Consider the following 7,519-nt stretch of genomic DNA (forward strand, 5'->3'; position numbering starts at 1 on the left):
TCCATCCAGCCACTCACTCACTGAGTCGCCCAACCATCCATCCATCCATCCATGCGTGCATGCATCTATCCATCTATCCATCCACCCACCCACCAAAATATATCAGGAAGCGGGGATTCAATCATGAGGAAGAGCCAGAGCTTCCCCCACAAGAAACTCACAGCTGCAGGTCATCACGTTCCATCCAGCTTCCTCTCAGCTACAGCTCCGGCCGGGCCTTGCCTATGTGCCCCTCTGCAAAGCATGAGCCTCATTCTAGTTGCCAACCCCATCCCACTGCACACACCAGGGCAAGGCTGGCTGTCGTGGACAGTCATTGTTCTATATACGCCCAGAATCCTTTCCCCTCATTTCTTCTATTATGAATGATTCTGCTAAGGCTTTTAACCAGAGTTTTCCAGCTCCAATCTCGTCCTGACCCCCTGGAAGCACTGGTTTATCCAAAAAGTGGGCATATGGCCCAAGGTGGGCCAATTAGGGCAATTCTTGAGATTGATATGGGGATATTGAGTATTTTAGTTATCATTTGGTATGTCACAATCCTCCCAAACTCAGTGGCTTAGAACAACAACCGTTTTAGTTCATGATTCTGTTGGCCAGCAACTTAGGCTGGACTCAGTTAGGCAGTGCTTTGTCTGGTCTCATCTGGTGTCACCCACGTGGCTGCAGTCCTCTATTGGTTCAGCTGGGTCTGGATGATGTAAGAGAGCCTTACTTGTCTGGAAGTCAGTGCTGGCTGTCAGCTGTGCCACGTGTCTCCAGCGGGTTAATACAGGCTTCTTAGTGTGGAGACTGGATTCCCAAAGCAATAAGAAATATGGCAAATTCCAATGTGCAAATGCTATATAAGTCTTTGAGTTTTTTAAGATGAGAGAAATAACATGCTTGTATACAGATAGGAATGATCCAGTTTAGAGGAAAATACTGACATGCAGGAGAGAAAAAAGAGAATTTCTGGGGCAATATCCTTGGGAAGCAAAGGAAGACGGAACCCAGTGGAGAAGTTGATAGCAATCTGATATGTATTAATTGTAATTTTAATTTTGATTTTTTCCTACTATGAGTGATTTTGGTAATTTTTCATTCATTTGACAGCTATGCGTTACTTTTTTTCCCCGTGAACTCTCTGTTCAAGTCCTTTTCTCATTTTTTTAATGTTGTTTTAGACTCTCGTCAGCTGGAACATTTCACGAGGGCAAGGATTCTGTCTATTTAACTCCCAGTTATATCTTCAATGTATAGTACCATGCTTGGCACCTGGTGGACACTTGAAAAGTATTTGCTAAAACTGAATAATGTTTAGGTGCTCTTTATGTATTAAGGAACTAAGCCCTTTGTCACAGTGCTGCAAGTACCTTTTCTTAGTTTGTAGTTTGAAATCTGTTACAACAGATTAATTTAGATTTTGTAGAATTTCCTGTAAGTAGAATCTTTCAGTGTGTACTCTTTTTGCCTGGCCTCTTTCACTCAGTATATTGATTTTGAGATTCAGCCATGTTGTGTGCACTAGTAGTTTATTTCTTTTTATTGTTCAGTATTATTTCATTGAATGGATATACCATAATTAGTTTATCCATTCATTTGTTGATAAATATTTGGGTAGTTTTCCAGTAGTTTATTACAAATAAAGCTGCCATGAGTGTTGATGTACAAATCTTTATATGGACATACATATATATATATATATATATTTTTTTTTTTTTCTCTTGGTTAGATACATGAGTGCAATGGCTGGATCATATGGTGAGTGTATGTTTAACTTTCTAAAGAAACTGCCAGATCTTTCAGAAATTGTTGTACCATTTTACATTCCCCCCATCAGCATAATGAGAGTTTCAGTTCTTTCATAACCTGGGCAACACTTGATAATGACCAGTTATTTAATTTTAGCCATACTAACAGATATGTAGTAGTATCTCATTGTGGTTTTAATTTGTTTTTCTTTAATTATTAATGATGTTTAGCATCTTTTCACATGCTTATTGGCCATTCATTTATCTTCTTTTGGGAATTGTCTATTCAAACTTTGTGCCCATTTTCTTATTGGGTTGATTACCTTACTGTTGAGTTAAAATAGTTCTTTACATATTCTGGATATAGTCCTCCATCTGATGTATGTGTTTGGAAATAATTTCTCCTGGCCTATGGCTTCTTTTTCATTTTCCTACTGCTGTCTTTCAATGAACAAAAGCAAAAGCTTTTAATTTTGATGAAGTCCAGTTTACCAATTTTTTCTTTTATGGTTTTTACCTTTTGTGCTCTATCACAAATATTTTTCTCCTATGTTTTATTCCAGAAATTTTATAGTTTTGGGTTTTACATTTAGATCTATGAACCATTTTAGATAATTTTTGTGTATGGTATGAACTGAGGGTCAATTTTTTTTCCATGTAGATATCCAGTTGTTCTACCACCATTTGTTGAAAAGACTACCATTTCCTGCTGAATTTTTCTTGTACCTTTATTGGAAACCAATTGACCATATATGTTTAAGTCTATAGTACCCTAAGTACTGTATGATAATTACGCCCCTTTTATTGTTTGATATCTGGCAGGGTTATTTCATTCTCTTTACTCTTCTTTGCAAGAATTTTCCTGACTATTCTTGTGTTTGTTTTAGCATTATTTTTGTATTGAGATATAATTCATATCACATAAAACGTGTCATTTTAAAGTGTATACTTCAATGGTTTTTAGTATATTCACTCTGTTGCACATCATCACCACTGTCCAATTCTAGAACATGTTCATCATCTCAAAGGAACCCTCATAGCTATTGACAGTTAGTCCCAATTCCCCACTCTCCCCATCCCCTGGCAACTACTAACCTGCTTTCTATCTCTATGAATTTGCTTATTCTGGACATTTTATATAAATGGAATCATATAATATGTAACCTTTTGTGCCTGTCTTCTTCCACTTAGCATAATGTTTTCAAAGGTCATCCCAGTTGCAGCATGTAACAGTGCTTCATTCTTTTTGATGGCCGAGTCATATTTCATTGTTTGGGTACAGCACATTTGCTTATCCATTCCTAGTTGTGGCCATTCGAATTGTTTCCAGTTTAGGGCCACTATGAATAATGCTGCTATGAACATTCCTTTACTAGTTTTTGTGTGAGCCTAGGTTTCCAATTCTCTTGGGTATATATCTAGGAATAGAATTGCTGGGTCACATGATACTATGTTTAACTTTTTGAGGAACTGCCAAATTGTTTTTCACAAGGGCTTCACCATTTATATAACCCACAAAAAATGTGTGAGAATTCCAGTTTCTCCACATCCTTATCAACACTTGTATTGTATGCTTTCTTATTTTAGCTATCCTAGTGAGTGAGAAGTGGTATCTCACTGTGGTTTTGATTTGTATTTCCCTAATGACTAATGATGTTGTACATCTTTTCATGTGCTAATTGGCCATTTGTATGTCTTCTTTGGAGAAATGTCTATTTACATCTTTGGCCAATTTTTAATTGGGTTATGTTTTTTATTGTTGAGTCACAGGGGTTATTTATATATTCTGAATCCTAGACCCTTTTCAGTATATTTACAAATGTTTTCTTTCATGCTGTGGGTTGGGTTGTCTTTTCACTTTCTTTGTTCTTTCTTTTGTCTTTCTTTGTCATCATATTTTATGATTGCTTGTGAACAAAATATTTTCTAAAGGACTAGCATTGTAAGTATTAATTTCGGAATCAGTGAAAACAATCAGTATAGATCAAGTTTTTAAGTGATACTTTCTCAGAAATGTATGTGTACAGATCATTGAAGATTATCTATAAGCAATTGGTCTTGAAAAAGCATAATTTTTGAAGAACTCTCTTGCCCTGTGAGAGTGATCTAATATGAATGAATAAAATATATTTCTGTAGTTGAACTGAAAATAGGTACATCTCTGTTTCTGAATTCTAATAATTTTATTCTCTTTAAAAATTTACATAGAGTACAATTACCAGTGTTCTTTTGAACTTGCTGTTTTCTCAAAATTCACATAGCTATCCCAATAACACTCTTAAAGCCTTAAGCATAGTACTTTTATAAAGCCTCTTCTTTCAATATGTCTCCTAAAGTCCCCTTGTAAAATGTCTTCTTTTAAAATAGCCGTCTTTGGAATACTTTATGATGCAGAGTTTTATTTATGTATGTTGGTTGTTTCAAGCCACTTCACATAATGGTGGTTCTATGATCAATGTGGCAAGAGTGAATATAAGACAATGCAAGTATGGACCACTAGTTATGTTGAAACTCAGACCCTTTGAGGATGCAAAAGAGAACCAGCAAGTATGCATCCTTCAAGCTGAGTAAAAGCTAAACAAACATACATTGGATAGAAACAAACAACAATAAAATCCTTATGACTTTGTTGATCACTGTGGTGATATTTGTTTAATTGACTCTATTTTAAGACTTTTCTACACTTAGTCCTCTCTCCCTACTCAAGGTGCAGCAAATCACTTTCTTGTTAATAATGCATGTCTGGATCTTATGTTGGCTGTGTCTGTATTGCAGTCAATGGTTCAAGTCCTCAAGGCCACTGCCAGCACCCTGGCACATGGGGGCCCTCTGCTGTCTTTGTTGTCCTGTTGACTGCTAAAGAACTCAGACTAACAATGGTACTACCCACATTCATGAGTTACTTGTTGCTTGTTGTCATCTGTTGCCTTTCAAGTCTTTCCTGGAATCTAATGGTTTTTTTTTGTTTGTTTGTTTGTTTTGTTTTGTTTTTGGTCTGGAACCCAGAAGACATTTACCTAATAAAATATTAGGTGATAATTTCCTAAGAATTATTTCAACAGATTTAAACATTTTTTTCTTTAACATGGGTGAGTCAAAGTCACTTACACTACACAAAAGTTAAGCATGTTTCCATCACCACTTTTCAGATAATAAAACCTCTTTCATTTCCATGTCCATGGGGAACTATGCACCCTAAGGTCCTCCACACGTGGGAGGGGAGAATCTGTTCAGGAACTCTCTGAAGTCAGTATTCATCAAGAAATGGGTATTTGGGATGATCACACCACATGAGCATTTCTACGAAGTGGACATTTTCACTCCAGGCTTCAATGTCCTTGATTCGGTGAGAGAAAAGTCAAAGACCTGAAGGTTTTCCTTGATCTTTTCAGGATTAAAGCTTTCAGGAATGACAGCCACCCCTTGCTGGATGTTGAAACGCAAAATAACTTGAGCTGTGATCTTATTGCACCTTTTTAGAAGTGCATCCTTTAACGAAGGTGGAGAAGACATATTTGTCCAGGTTGGATTCCCAGTGGTCCCCAAAGGGCTATATGCAATCATGACAATGTCACGTTGTTGGCAAAATTTCAAAAGTTTTGGCTGGGTGTAATATGGGTGGCACTCAACCTCATTGCTGACTGGCTTGGGTTTGAGTCCTGGGTTGTTCTGGATGAGCTCCAGCTGGCCTGCTGTTAAAACTGGATACTCCGAGGGATTTCACCAAGCCAGCATCTTTGCAAGCTTCCGAAGTCTCCCAAGTGGCACACAGATTTGACTTGTGATATAACAATTTGCCATTCTCACCTATAGGGTAGATTTCATCTTCAGGCTTAGGGGCCATGGGTATTTCAGTGATGTAAGAGCCACACAATCTAGCTGGAGGACATTGAGCATCCTCTCTAGACTTGGGCAGACCAGCTCTGGGTCGTGATTTGTAGCCCACAGTTTTCCACAGTAGATATCCTTCCTCTGCACCTTTCCTTCTGCTATTTGCCCCCTGATGGCCTCCCCAGCTATGTCTTCATTTTGGCATATGTAGGCTTCATCAGTGTGTCATCATCCCAGGTCAATGACAACCTTCACTGATGAAGATTCAGACTAAATGTAGAGACAGACTACTTGGGCTGTAGTGACATCTCTACCTACCACCTACTTGCTGTGTGGCCTTGAGTAAGTCATTGGCCCCCTTAGAGGTCAACTTGGGCTCTGAGTAGGTACCAAGTCTGATGATGGGAATGCTGTTTCCATCACTTAGAGGTATGCATTGATTTGCAGGACTCACTTTCTTCATAGTGTCCTTTGATGCACGAAAACTTTTAATTTTGATGAAGTCCAATTTATCAATTTTATATTGGATTGCTGTGACTTTGGATTATTGGCTATTCTTGTACATTAATTTTTTCATATCAATTTTGGAATCAGCTTATCTTGTTCTAAAACTTTTTGTTGGTATTTTCAATGAAATAGATTGATTAATTAAGGGAGAGTGGTGGTCTCCTTAAAAGAGAGCTTCCTATCAAAGAAGGGTATGCCTTTCATTTACCCAAGTCCTTTCGGTGTTCTTCAGCAATGTTTTAAAGTTTGTTTCATATAGATATATTACAACTTTTAGACGAAGTTTATGTCTAGGTTTTAATGTTTTATTATTGTAAATTACTCTGATGTTTAAATGTTGACAACTAACACAAGTGTTTAAAATACTATGTTAGCTACAGTATTTCAAACTATGATTCAAATTCAGGCCAAGTTCAGATCTGCAACCTCACATCTACTCTAGCTCTTTGCTTTATAGATAAGGAAGCTGAAGTCTAGAGATGTTGAGTGACTGACTCGACGCCACACAGCAAGTAGGTGGTAGGTAGAGATGTGACTAAAGCCCAAGGAATCTGTCTCTACATTTGTCCTGGACTCTAATCCAGGGTTCTGTCATTTTGCCAGCCACCATAAAATATTTGAGAGTCTAGGAAAACAGCAAATGTTCTTACATCCATTGAGAACTTGTATTTGCCTAGAGATGGACTTTACCAATCAAGATAGGAATTAGATAAGAATTATTTTTTTAAAAAACGGACATTAAAACAATGGTCAAATGAGAGAAAAAGCAAAATTCAGACGGACAGATACATACACACACCCCAAACCCTCAAACCTCCAGGGCTTCCTGCCTGTGAACCGAAAGGGGGAGTGCGAATTTCTTGGCCCTGTCGGCAGGTGCTTTCTCAAAGGCCCCACAGTCCTCCACTTCCTGGGGAGGTAGCAGCAGAATAAAACCAGCAGAGACTCCTTTTCTCCTCATCGTCCCGGCCACCGCTGCCTCAGCCTCTGCCTCCCAGCCTCATTCTGAGGGAAAGGACAAGATGAAGTGGAAGGCGCTTGTCACCGCGGCCATCCTGCAGGCACAGTTCCCGATTACAGGTAGGGCCGACATGTCGACGGCAGGCAACTTCTAGAAACTCTTTGTGTATGTGTAGGGGAGTGGGTGTGGGTAGTGGAGGGTGGTGAGGGGCTGGGATCTCCTTCGAATCCTGCCCTCCTCAAATCAATGGGCAAGTGAGCGGTGACGGGTCCGGCCCGGTGCTGGCATCTGCTCCGTCACAGCCAAGTTGGGCATCAGTTCAGAGCCAGCTGCTAGAAAACACAGCTCCTCCAGGTACAGATTTTTCGAGTGATAAGAGAGGAAGGAAGAAGGAAGCAAGAGAGCAACCGAGGCAGGCCCAGGGTAGAGAAACGGAGAGGGAGTGTTTCACAGAAGCTGGACAGGATCGGAAAATGTCAGCTAGGCC

At 39.1% G+C, this 7,519-nt stretch overlaps 1 pseudogene; it reads right to left on the minus strand.

Annotated features, from left to right (window-relative positions):
• Positions 1 to 4,980: 4,980 nt before the first annotated feature.
• Positions 4,981 to 7,164, minus strand: LOC100602586 (annotated as a pseudogene).
• Between the last annotated feature and the right edge of the window lie 355 nt (positions 7,165 to 7,519).

This window comes from Nomascus leucogenys, chromosome 12 (assembly GCF_006542625.1).
Source record: "Nomascus leucogenys isolate Asia chromosome 12, Asia_NLE_v1, whole genome shotgun sequence".
Taxonomy (NCBI): Eukaryota; Metazoa; Chordata; class Mammalia; order Primates; family Hylobatidae; genus Nomascus; species Nomascus leucogenys.